Source organism: Artibeus jamaicensis, unplaced genomic scaffold (genome assembly GCF_021234435.1).
Source record: "Artibeus jamaicensis isolate MK-2021 breed Jamaican fruit bat unplaced genomic scaffold, CSHL_Jam_final contig_465, whole genome shotgun sequence".
NCBI lineage: Eukaryota > Metazoa > Chordata > Mammalia > Chiroptera > Phyllostomidae > Artibeus > Artibeus jamaicensis.
The window spans coordinates 32,891,073-32,905,189 of NW_026521843.1; the positions used below are offsets into that span (position 1 = coordinate 32,891,073).

At 39.0% G+C, this 14,117-nt stretch overlaps 1 non-coding gene across 1 annotated transcript; it reads right to left on the minus strand.

The window, feature by feature from the left end:
* Window positions 1-308: 308 nt before the first annotated feature.
* LOC119060932 (U1 spliceosomal RNA) lies at window positions 309-470 on the minus strand. Its single transcript, XR_005084698.2, has one exon. It is a non-coding gene; the product is annotated as a U1 spliceosomal RNA (small nuclear RNA).
* Window positions 471-14,117: the final 13,647 nt, after the last annotated feature.

Sequence of the window (14,117 nt, forward strand, 5' to 3'; positions counted from 1 at the left end):
ATTTTCTTTGAGTCTAATCTAATGATGTCTTAATTTTGCTTATTGTGCTTATAAATTATAACTTTCAATTGTTCTTGTTTTCTAGTACTTTGCTATGTTTCCTAATTGTCTGCCCTATTTCCAAACCTTACCTTTTATCTCTGTGAACACTATAAGCATAGTTAAGACTTGTGTATGATTTACTTCCAAATTTTGATCTTATGTCTTGGTTATTGTCCCTTTCTGCTATTAACTTCATGATTCCTTGCGTGTTTGTATCCTAATTATTTTTTACTGTGTGCCCAAAAATGCCTTTGAAATATTTTTGTAGGGGAGAGTGCGAATGCAGTCCCCACTACCACAAATCGTGCAGTCAAGTTTCCCACATTTGGGGAGACTGCAGGGGTCAGCACACCCAGAGGGCTCTGGGTAAGCCTCGCCCTGGGAAAACCACCTTCGCGATCATGGTATCTCTCCTGCCAGGTAAGTATATGAAATATTTTTATGAAAAGGATTTGAGGACTAGACTAATGCTATCTTCCTCTGGAAAGGAGTATGTTTGTTTTGGAGCAGACACCTGTGGACACTAGGAATATGGGACTTCATTAACAGTATTGGAGAAATGAGGTGTTGCAAAGATGAGTTGTATTCTCTAGGAGAGCTAGTGCGTTTTCACTTTACCCTCCCTTCTAAAGCTCAGAAACCCTTTGGGATCCCTACCCCAAACACAGATTTCAGCCAGCTCCCAACCTTCTTTGGTTCTGAAGTCCAATTGTCCCCATAAACGTGCTGTGTTCTCAAAATCCCTGATCTGTCTCTAATTTAATTTTAGTTTTTGGAGAACTGGGTAATAACCACTAGAAGAAAAGTTGCTCTACATGTCAAGCTCACCTGTATGAATTTCTGTCTCCTCCCAGATCTTATGATCATAATTTTTTTCAATCATGTTTATCAGTGTCTTTCAGCAGATTAAAGTAAAATGTATAATTTAGGTGTCTTCAGTGGAAAGTTGTTCCAAATTTCTAGTTTACTATTACCAGTCATATTATCAATTTTCAAATTATAATGCCACTTTTACTCTCATAATTTCATAACCTTCCTTCCTTCAACAGAAGAGAAGGACTGCTGCTCAGATGATTAAAAGTTAGCTCTCTAGAATCAATGCCACTGGAGATGCAGACATGTCATACATTCAATCATAGTGCAGACATGGATGTCGACTGGATAGGTTCATTTTTGTCTCTTGTTCAAGTTATATTTCATTTTATAGATCTTTACCAGCCATAGGATTCCAGATCATAGCATTTTCTTCCAAAGGTTTATATTCATTATTCCAGTTGTTTTGATCCAGGGTGTCTTTCCTGATGGATACATCCACTTAGGAGCCTCTGCCAACCTCTCCAACTAAACTGAACTTATCTGTGTTCATGTTTCATTTGGAGCACCAATGCCTCAGCATCCTTGTAGTAGTCCAGTGCACACTCATAGCTCTATTCTATGTCATCCTAGAGCAGTAATTGATTATCTAATGGCACAGTAGTTAAGAGAATCACCTCTGGGACAAAACTACATTGAATTCTCCTCCTAGTAACTTTGTGAACTCAGATAAGTTATATGTTTTTTAACTGTGCTCTCAAAAAGATATGTTGAATTTCTAAACCCACCTGTATACCTCAGAATGTGACTTTATTTAGAAATAGGGTCCTGGCAGGTGTAATTAGTTAAGATGAGGTCACACTAGAGTACGATGGGCCCTTAATCCAATTATGAAGATAGAGTCACACAGAGAGAATGCCATGTAAAGACGTAAGCAGAGATTGGAGTGATGGGTCTGCAAGCCATGTAACTGCAGGATTGTCACCTACCACCCGAAATTAGGATAAGGCAAGGAAGTCGTCTCCCTTACAATCTCAGGGGAAATGTGGCCTTGCTAACACCTTGATTTTGAATTTCTAGACTCCAGAACTGTGAGATATTAAATTTTCTTTTGTTTTAAGCCATCCAGTTTGTGGTACCTTGTTATGTCAGCCCAAAGAAGCCAATATATTACAATTTCTCCTTTTGCTTAGCTTCCTCATTAATAAAATGAAGAAAATAACAGCACCTGTCTATATCACGGACTTTCTGTGAATGCCAACATGCAATAAAGACTAGAAAGGTAGTTGGCTTTTAACAAGTGCTATGTGTGTCCTTTTCATAATTACTCTAGTGGATAATACTACTCCTTAAAGGCAGGGGCCATGGTCTGTGTTTCTCTCGAATCTTCCAACATGTCTATTAAAGGGCTGAATGTACAATAGAGGTACATAAATAAACATTGCTATTTTCCCTCTACTTATTATTTCTCAAGATCCATTTTTTACTCACATGGTTTTGCAAATTTTAGGTCTTTATGAATCATGTTTCTGTAACCTGATTTGTAATTGTGGTATTTCCCTTATGCTTTGACGACTTTATATTCCCCTTCATTTCCAATACATTCTCACCATTTCTCGCCCTTATCTGTATGTCAAGTTCCTCATTAGCTTGTGATTTTTAAACACTGATTTGATTGTAGAAACCAAAAAGAGAAAAGGCAGCTAAAATGAACAGTTCCCAGCTGGTCCTGGAATTTAAAATATAAAATTCCCAGCTCTGCTACAAACCTGCTCAGTGACCTCAGACACTTCATATAACATTGTGAAACCAAAGTTTCTTACCTGTATAACAAGGAGATTGGATTAAATACTTTGAAACATTTTATCAGTTTTAGCTTCTATGATTACATTATTCTGTGTCCTTTGAGTTCAACAATGGCATAAAAAGATGGTTCTCATTCATCCATTATGGCCCAGTGCATGTGGAAACAGCAGGTATCAAACGCAACATTTGTTCATTAACTGGTTCCAGTGAGATGCACTTGACGGTTCAGAGACAGGGTGAAGTGCATTATTGCTGCTCTTGAAAACTTCTGGTCTGTCCAGTATAATCACCTGTGCAAGCACAGTGATAGATATTTCTAAATACACGCTTCTTGTATCTCCAATTTCAAAGGGCCTATTGTTCTGAAAAGTTTTCCCATTCACAGTGGGATGATAAAAAAAACAAAGTACTTTTAGGTTGAATGCAGCATTTTAATCTTTTAAATCAAAACACTGTGACATGTGCCTTTTGCTGTTTTGGCAAATTAATAATGATTTTAAGAAATAGGTGAACATTTCAAGCTGAGACAAATTCTTGGAAAAAAGTCATCTATTTCCTAATTTATTTTCTCACTACCTAGTACCAATTATTTTCTGTTCAGCTTCTATGCGTGCCTATCAGTTTTCTAAAAACCACTCTTAATTTATCAGTTGCCAAACCAAAGGCCTTGTTATAGTCCTCACCCATTTCTACCCCTGCTGCTCTTGCTGTGGACTGTCTTTCCCTGCTTCTTTCTCCTCTCCTGTGTTTCTTTAATAATATATCTTTTGTCAGATTTTTTTTTACCTTACCAATAAATGTTTGATACTTCTTGCTCTGACCCTGTAAAGGAAGGTAGTTATCAAAATATTTATTTATTTTTCTTGTTTCAAATCTCACTTGAACAGCTGGCTTGTGAGTTTTTCAATTTTCTTAACGTGACCAGGTTTTACACTCTTTCACTATTCTGTCCAGTGTGCTCCATGCTATCTGTAATCTGCTATTGTCGCCCCAGAGTTTTTATTCTGGTGTGAAAAGGCCATTTGGTTCCGTAGGGGCCCTGTGGAACCAGTAGTAAAGTGCTGTGCTCCATTAGCTGCTTGGGTAACCATACAACCAACACTGGGGTCAGAACTTTTAACTTGACATTTCACAAATGTCTATTTGTCTCCACATGGCCTGCACAACAAAATAAAGTTTAAGAAAAGCTTATATTAATACTTGTTTTTCTTTAATTTTTTAAAAAGAATAGAGCACAGAACATATTATAATTGACCAAGAGCACGATGGAAGGATGAGAACGGGCAGAATCAAGAAAATTGTTTTCCTACATGCTAAACTCATTGGAGGTAGTGTTGTACATCAGTTATTGCCTTGTGTTAAAATGATAAGCCTAAAGTATCTAATAAAGATTAAAAGTTCCCTAACCTATTTCAGTAAGTCAGGGATATCTACAATTTATTTTTAAAATACTCTTATCAATTAATTTCTATTACAATAAGCTCTGCTTTTAACTTTGCATTTTTAAGTGTATTGTTTTATGGCTCCTTTTTCCCTTCCAAAAGTCAGATAAAGAAACAATATCAGCATTGTGTGGATTCAAATCCAGAGACTCTGAGTACTGTGGTGTCTTTTAATTCCCTCAGCTTAAGCAAGGCCGAGGGGGGAATGCCCCCTTTGCAGTTCCCTAGCTGTTTTCAGTGAGGATAGCCAAAGCATCCGGCATTTAGTATTTTGTGTTCAGCCAGCTCCTCCTAGAAAGTGTCCCCCAGGAGTACAGTAGGCAATTAGCAGAATCATTAACTATTTGAAGCCAACAAAGTATCTTTTAGTGCACCGAGGTAGCAATTAGTAATCATGCAGTCAGTGAGTACTCCAGAGTACAAGTGGCTCGCTTTGGTTTGGGAGCCCAGCCACTCAGGTGTCCCGTGAATGCACGCTAATGCCCAAGAGAGTGGGATTGACTGAACTCTCTGAAGGGCAGGAAGTAAAAACATTGACAATCACTCACATACTTTAACAATATTGAGTTAAAAAAATTCAGAGTTCACATTCATCATGATACGTTCATTACTAGCACATGGCACTAAATTGATGTGCATGTGTTCAGAGAACGTGAGGTTCTAATACACTTGTAGTCTGAACCTGTGTCAATATCCCTCTCCTCATTACTGACCAAATGAGCAGAGGGGTCTATATATCGCTCTATAATCAGAAGTTCAGGTTTAAGAACAGACTCTAAGTTTTAGAATCATGACACATTAAAGTTACAAAATCTCCTTACTTACATACCCCACATAATTGCTGTCTGGATACTAGAGCACATGGGAGAACAATTAGAAAAATATTTGGCATACTATACATGTTCAGGAAGTAGTCTTGAATCTGAATCTCAGATCATTATTTAACATTACTGATTATTATTTATTTTTTTAATAAATTATTTTTATTATAAATTTTTTATAAATTATTTTATAAATTATTTTTCAAAACTTTTTGTTTTGCCTGTTACATACCATTGTTGAGAAAATCAAGGGGGATGAGTGTGAAAACACTTCATTCAGTTTTAATAATTACGCATCTGATTGCTTCCATGTGTCACATATGGAAGTATCTAGCCATGTAATATGAAAAAAGAGAAAAGTTTGTTGAGGAAGATATAAGAAACAAGAAACTTGAACATAGGATAATGCTGCCTCAGTCCTCTTCAAAGTAGGCACCTTGGGACCTCACATAGTTCTCCCAGTCACCATCAGCTGCTCTGTTGTATTTTCCTGAACCTCACAGACCATCTCAAATCTCTTCCCTTTCAAGGGTGATTTTAGGTTAGGGAAAAACCAGAGGTCGCAGGGCACCAAATCTGGGCTATAGGGGGACTGAGTCACCTGGGTGATTTGATGTCTCACCAAAAATCTCTACACAAGGCGTGATGCATGAGCAGGCACATCATTGTGATGAAGCTACCCATCACCAGCTGCCCACAGCTGCAGCCTTCTGAGTCATCCAGATAGTTTTTGCAGAAGAATGTCCAAGTTTAATGCAGAATTTGATGCAGATTTGTTGCCCTACTCACTCAATTTGAATGTGACAGCCGCACAGTACACATGTTCACTCAGCAGCATCTACTGCACTAGCAGACTAGCACAGTGCATTATTCACGCAGGTGCATTCAAGTCCACTCTCCTTGGCTGCCAAGGTCACACAAACCGTTCTCATTATATCAACAATGGCTGGAGTTTTTCCAGACTGACCTCATCTCTGAGGGTCAGTGTATTATTACTCTAAGCTAAGTACCTATAAAAAGTCAGTACAATTACTAGGATATATTAAATTCTTGATAAGTGGTAGCCATCATTACTAGAAAAATACATTAGCATTATTATTAATACTGACATTTTACAGATATTGTTACTATACTTTCTGGTATGCTGACATAATTTAAGAAAATAATTTAAAAGTTAATCTGAAGTCACAAGTGATTAATTATCTTTTTCTTCTACAGTACAAACATATTTTTCATTTTATTAAATACTGGTTTTTGAATAATTATTTTGAAGATAACATTATTAAATATACTTGTCCTATGGACTTATGTATACTATTTATTTTATCTGTAGGGTTTCCCCTTTCTTCGGTGTATAAAAGAGGCTTAGAACAAATTACATTTCTGGATAGGCCAAACTAAAAGAATTATATTCCCCTAAAAAGCAATTTGGAAAGTTTCATCACATTTTGGTTTCCTAAGCAAAACACAATGTCCTTAATGTGGTATGAAATTAGTAGAAATAGTCAAAGCACCTTAAATAATATTTGTTTGTCCAATTTATTTTAAAAAGTCATTTAGAAACTGGATATGCCAATTGGATTTTGAAAGACATTAACATAGCCTGTGGATAGTACAGCTGAATCAACATGCTTTAACTGCACTGCTGTAATTGCGTTTAATGGATGGAACCACTTGTTAATGAAATGTAAAGATCATTTGATACTAACATATCCAAGGCTTAGTTCCTGGGAAGTTTTAAATTTTCTGAAGGCTTTCTTCCTCCTATTTCTTCCCCTTCCCTCCTCTCATCTTCCCTTCTTCCTTCCTTTACTTGCTCCAGTAGGCTTCTGAAATGTCAGCAGAAATATGCAATGGGATTTCCTTTTGTTTTTTTATAACTAGAGAAAAGGTAGTTCTTGTGGAAAGTAACTATCAAAAGTAATTAATTGAAGTTCTTAATGCCCTAAGAATATATTCTTAGATTGCCCTTCTTTAAGCTTCTTCAAGCAGCCTCCCTACTATTCCTCCACATCTACCTGCCATCTAATCCCAAGGTCAATGCCACAAATTTATATGTTTGTTAAGGCAACATGTCATTTCTGGATTCGATTTCTCTCTCACATGTAACACTGACTTGTTACATGTGAGAGGGATTTATGTAACAAATCATTCCACAATTAAGTGACTTAAAGCAATTCATTTGCTCAAGATTCCACAGAATAGTTGTTGGGGACCACCCTGCCTGGTTTCAGGAGCTGTAACCCCTTCATGGATAAGGCTGAGTGAGTGGACCATGAGCCACTAAGGAGACAAAGATTATCTCCCTGGTAGGAGCGCTGCTTCTGCTCCTTTTTCCATAACTGGCCTCCAGTGCTTGATCAGTTAGCCAATGACCGGTAAGATTCCCCAAGGGGAGAACCACTTAAGACAGGCATGATCATGTGGAGACCCTAGGGAAGGACTTGGCGGCTATGGAGAAAGGGGGTGATGGACCCTCGCCCCTCAGCTTTGACGAAGCTTGAGTCCTGTCTGTCTGCAAGAAGTCTCTGAGAATTCCTTGGCTATCTGCCTCCTCTGCCTGACTTAAGCCTGAAAACAATGACAGAAGGTGGTGCAGCTTTGTGCTGGGAATGGCAAATTCCCCAGGTGATCTGGCATGAGAAAGGATATGTAAAATCCTGTGAAGCCTGCTTTGCTAAGAATGCTCTTAATTAAATGATAAAGACCCAGGCAGAAAATGAGTTTGTTTTCCCAGAGTTTTTGTAGCCTTTTAGCTGATAGATCCTGACTTAGAAGAAGCACTAATAGTTCTATGTATGCTATCTACTGTTTACTGCCTGACAATGATTAATAAGTTGTACCCAAACTCCTGTGCAAAAAACAAAAAAAACATTAAAAGCCTGTCTAGGCAAGGGTCAGGCACTCTCTCCTTGAGGGGGTGTCCAGGCCATTCTGAGGTGCTCCCCCCTTGAGGGAGTAGCCATGCTGTTCCTTTTCCTCCACAGGACTTGGTAGTCCGTGTGAAATTCTCTTGATGTTCCATCCATAATGTCGTGGACACTGCAGGCCAGTGCATGCATCAAATAGTAATTTACTCAGGCCCCAGATATGACAGTTTAGCTATGTCCCATATTATGGTGGCTGGGCTTAATCACGTGGCTGCAGTCATATTGTGGTTTATTTTCTAGGGTTCATGGTCTGAGTTAGTCTGGCTCACAGGTCTGGTGGTTGATAAGTCTTTCAGCTGGGACACAGATCTCCAGTAGGCTGGTCTGGGCTTCTTCACATGGTGGCAGCAGTGAGAAAGTGAGAGCTGTAGCTGCAAAGACACCTAAAGTCTCAGCAAGGAAATCATGTCACCTCCCTTCTGTCATACTCTGTCAGACAAAGAAAATCACAGGACAGCCTAAACTCAAGGAGTAGGACAGTCACATCACAAAGGGGAGGGCAAATTGGGACAGACAAGTTATTGCAGTTTTGCCAATACCCTGCCACAACTTCATCTAGTAGGAGTGAAACCTGATTGAGTTTACGCCTGTGCTGAGAGGCACGTAAGGTGTGGCCAACGCTGCTTGGAGGAGAAAAGCATTTATAACAGAAAAAAGATGAGGTTCTCTGAAACAATTTATATACTTTCTAAAGCGAGAATTACCTTTCCTTGAAAGTTCTTTAGAGCTGTGCCTAGATTCAATCAGTACTTGTGAATACACACTCACAATATCTACAAAAAATTCTAGATCTATGTCCTACACTGTAGAAAATTCTTTAATTCTTAAAAAAAGCTTTTTCCATAAGCACTTTTTAGGTTTTATTATTGCTTCTTAGTAAGTTATACTTTCCTAAGATATATTTAATTTTGTTGAGGTTAAAATCATTTTAGTCACCACTTTAATCCCTTTTTAAAGTCTGTGTCTTTCATAAGGGTTTGGGACCCCTTCTGTATCTGGTTTGTAAGAGTCTCTCAGCCTTCATAGCTGCAACTTTGCTCTATTAATAACTTTATTTTCTAATTTTATGCACACAATTAAACTAAAGATACTTAAATATAATCTATTTCTCTTAAATTAACTCATATTATTTCACATTAGTGGAGGACAGTCTTTTTGCCCTCTTCTTTGCACTTTTATTAACATATTCATTATAAATTATATATTAGTTTTGATTCTAATTCTCAAAGAACTTAAACTACAAAACAAAATGTGAACTCAAGCAAGCGGGTACTTGCTGCCTCCTAAAATTAGAGCAGACTGCACACCTACTAATTCCTGTTTTCCTGGCCTGCTGGCTTGTCCTCCACCTTTTCTTTTTCTTAGAAAGAATGTTCGAGCAAAGATTACACTTTTTAAACAGGGAACAATGGAAGGGGTAAAAAAGACAAAGGACAATCAAGGTGTGCCTTTCTCACTAAATACTCAGCTTTCTCAATATTACTGTCTTCTTGCATTGCTGTCGACAAACACATTGGCCGAGTGTTGGGAGCCATATTCCTGATACCGCTTTAGCTGCTACAGTGGCTGGGATAGAAATACTTAGATCCAGAACTGAGACAGAGTTGAAAGGATGCTGAACACAAGTCTCTTATTCTAAATATAGATAATCGCATTTGCGGTTTCGTGTGTAACTAACAGGTCTTTTTTTCCTTTCTCTCTTCTTGGTAGAGCCATTTCCAGAAAGAAGTGTGAGTGGGGAGGTAGTGCTGCTGTGTGATTTCCACTGCATGGGTGTGGATCTGAGGCCACCTTGCCCTGTCTACGTTCATCCTGAGTCTTCATGTCTTCAGTCCCCTACAGCTTTATTTTGCTATAAGAATTGACACTTACAAAATGCCAGATCACTTCCAAGAACTTAGTAGCCTTCTTTTCACTCTCTTTGCACATGGATGTCTAGAAATTATTCTAGAGTGCTGGAGATCAGAAAGGGGCCAAACATAACACCTCGCCTTTAGAAATGAGATGTGACAAAAGAGAACTCAGCATCACTGGCTTTCTTGGCAGGCCTTCAGGTTCAGCCCTTCTAGTCCCAGAGTGCCCCAAGCATTGAACTTTCCTTGAGGTGCATGACTACAAGTGTGGGTAGATGTGAGTAGGATGTGGGATGAAGCTCTGGGGAACTGACACAGAAAAGAGAGCAAGACTCTTTTGAATGAAGGGATTTTGGTCTATAACACTGTGTCAGGGAATATCATGTAACAGGTGGTCACATAGTAAACACCTTTTATTTTCTGTATTACCTTAGAGTGCAAAGGTAATACAGAAAATGTCTATGGTATACCTTTATTTACTGCTTATTAGAAAGCTGAAGCATACATTTTAAAGAAAAAAAAATAATACATAAGAGAAAACACAGACAGGCCAGAGGTCCTTTGGTTCAGTAATATCATGCTTTTGATCCTTCGGTTTGTATTGTTTTTATAAACATCTCTTGATAAATTTTTTAAAAAATGCTTAAATATGTAAGAGAATTGGGACTTGCATTTTCTCTAAATTGATACTTCTTTAAGGCGGAAATATTGCCTACATGAGTTGCTACCAGGGCTTGCTTCCTTAGGAGCTATTAAACCACTGTTAATAATACATACAAAATATAAATCCTGAAAAACAAGGATCACTTAAGGGCTACAAGTCTCCCTTTATTCCATCAATTTTCATTAATTATTCTACTCAAGTAGTTTTTTAAATGGAAAATCCCTTGTGCTGCAAATAAATATATGTAATGAAAAAGCTTTATATTTAATATAAATAACAGATAAAAAAAGCACTCATTTCCCTGACCCCTCCCTCAAACTGGTTCCTTATTCCCAGGACACACAGAGACACTACCATTAAACCTTGGGACTGTGTGGGACACCATTCGATAACCATTGTAGCTTGGCCCACATCAATTCTTCTTTCCCTAGATCTTCTATAAAACATGTTATGGCCTTTAATGGTATAGCTATTCCATCACTGTTATGTGACTGAAAAAATCTTTTCCTGAGGCTCCAATTTTTAGAATTTGGGGAATGTCAATAAATCTCATCTCTTATTTTCCATCCAAAGACAAGATATAGATGTCTTGAAGATGCACATACGAACACTCTTATCTTACTAAAAATGTTGTTTGCAGGACATTGTTGAGGTGCAGGCAAATTGTGAGATTGTGATGTCCTGACCTCCCACAACCTGCCATCGCTAGGTTGGACAAACTTGCCTGGTCACAGGTAAAACTGGAGAGCTGCAAGCCTAGACCTTGGGAAGAAGCTCCTCAGTGAAAATCAACACCAAGTTCAAAGGCACTAAGGAGCATATAGCCTGTCTGGAAGTAGCCGGATCCCAAAAGAGGGTTTGGAGTAAGAATCTAAAACGGACATGTCCAATTCTTTCCCCAGACCTTAAAAATAAAATAAGTTACTTTTCTCAGAGTGAGGTTGTAAGGATGTAAAGAAATGCCCAGGGGTCTCTCAACATGGAAACATGGGGTGCAGGCATAAGTGCTCCTCATACATCCTACATCTGAAATCAGGTCAAATTATGTTTACCTGAGAAGGTTGTACAAATGATGTGATATTTTTGAACCACTTATAGAGTACGTGATTGTTAGCATTTTCTTTATTTGAACTATAGTTATTGCTCAAAGGTTCACTTATTAATGATTTATATTTGTTGCTACTTAATGACAGTCTTCTCCCCAGTAGGATCTCCAAGTCCATAACAACTGTCAGGCAGTTAATCAGACTAGAATTGCTTTTACATGCACGGTGACAAAATGATTATAATTCTAAAGGTTTGAGATTGTAGATTCACAGAGAAGATGAATGATTACCACAGAAAGGAAGGAAAGAAGGAAGAAAGGAAGGAGGAAAGAAAAAAAAGGAAGGGGAAAATACAATTAATCCTGATATACTGTTAGTTAGATACCTTGGTTAAGAGATTTCAGTCACCAGATCCCAGCATGAAGCATGTGCACCTAAAATCGAGATAGGTACCATTTATCAATTTCTAGTCTTGATTCAACAAATCAAGCTTTTTTTTTTAAAGAAGGCCTATTCTTACTAATTTCCTAACATTGTGATCTTAAATTCACTTTAAAAAAGCATATTTATAAAGAAAACTTCTGAATAATCTGATAAAATTTTTACTGATCCTATTATCATCACCCAATGTGACTGTGACATTACCTGCACATTTAATCATAACTCTATTTTTACTCTTGGTTTTGCAGGAGGGTGCAGCCAGGGGGTCCCCAAAAGAAGGATTTGTAATGGGGTCCAGAACTCAGGGTGTTCAGGAAATACTAAAATATGGGATGTCCTCACCCCCACAAGTCTGAGCTGGGGAATGGCATACATGAAGCAGGGCCATTGAGTTGTTTTGCATAGCAACAGCTTTGTGGCTAACCTCTAGAATGGTCATTTAACATATCTATAACCTTTAAGTGGTTTCACAGATATGCTAAATAGGTGTGGCTGTGCTTTGAGCCATGGAGAAGAAAATGATTTCTACCCAAGACATAACTGGGAGGCCACTCTCCCTGGTTACAGCACCTGTGTGAGAGCTTGGAGACTATTGGCCCCATGCTATGGGGCCACACCTGCCCAGACTTACTATGGCAGCCCAGTAGAGCTGGAAGGGTATGGGAGTGCTGGCAAGTGTAGCCGACTGTGGGAGGAGTCCTACAAGAGTAGAGTCCCTCCAGCCCATGAGGTCCCTCCAGCCCATTTTCTCTGCTATAAACTCTGGGTGTTCAATTCAACTCTTTGTCCCAATCACCAAGAACCTGGTTACCTGTGCCTACCTATGACAGTTTGATGGATCAAGACAGAAAGGTTCTCAGTTCTAAAACTTTAGGATCACTTGATACTGCAATACCTTATAGCATTTGATGTTTATCATCAATAGAACTGAAGGTTAGGGACTATTTCTACACTGCCATTTATCTGTATACTATAAGCTAAGTGTGTGCTAACCTCACCTCTTCCTCATACCACAGTAGTTCTATATAGTAGACAAGGGAAGAGAAACAGACACCTAGAGGTGTCATATAACACAAGGAATAGAAACACATCCTTCCCTCTTGTGTCAAAGCCCACATTTAAGCTTAACCATGACCATTTATTACAGAGGGGACCGAGAGCCCCGATACTCCAAAAGATGTTGATACAGGGTGCAGCCAGGGGGGCCCCCGAAAAAAGATTTGGAATGGTGTCCAGAATTCAGTGTATAGGAATATTGGAGAGACATATAAAACATCCTCACCCCCCCCAGGGGGAAGGGACCAATACAGCCAGGGCCATTGAGAGCTGTTTTGCATAGCAATAGTTTTGCAGCTAACCTCTGAAATGATTATTTAACATATCTATAACCTTTAACTGGTTTCATTGATATGTTAAATAGCTGTGGCCAAGTTTTGAGCCAGGGAGAAGGGAGTAGCTGGGACTCGGAATGGAACTAGGGGCTGTGCCCCAGAGTGAGAAGGTCTGTGTGAGAGCTTGGAAAAGACTGGCTCTGGGACATGAGGGGATAACTTCCCAGGTGAGGAGAGGGCCACGCCGTTTAGGGCAGAATGGAGATCCCTGCAGCCAGGTGAAGAAGAAAGCCACATGCTTTTGGTGGAGTGCGAACCCCTGCAGCTTTGGTAAAAGAGGCCCATGTGGCTTTGGGGTGCCCCCTTTGGCCGTGTGGCCTGAAAAAGCAGGAGAGACTTTGACTGGAACTGGGTACAAAGAAATCTTGCCAGCAGACCATGAAAGGGTACCACATAATTTTGGATTAACTAGAGAGAGATCCTGCCTGCACGGCAACACAGCTGATGGCGCCAGCGGCCTGAAAAAGGAATGTGTGCTCTTTTCCTGATTTACGGTACCGGAGTTGGGACAGTGGGAGAAGGGAAAGCTGTGTGGGTGTAGGTGTATACCCTAAAGGATTTTGATATTTTAGTGGTGGCATTAGGCTGAATAGCATTAAATAAACATTTGGTTTCCTTTTCACAAATCTCTGGCATTGAGAGATGTCTTTCCAATTGGCTGCGAAAAGAAGAGCCCAGTAGATATTAGTATTTTGTTCTTGGGAGGGTCCCCTGTTGTGTAGCAGTTTTTGGCATCCCTAGGTGGGCCAAATATTGTATTGCCCCCCCTCCCTGGGACCTCTTGTTCTGTAACAATGTGGCTTCTACTTCCTGTTACTTTAATAACTGTAGTATTAATCTCATTGCTTATAATATGTTAGTTTTAATA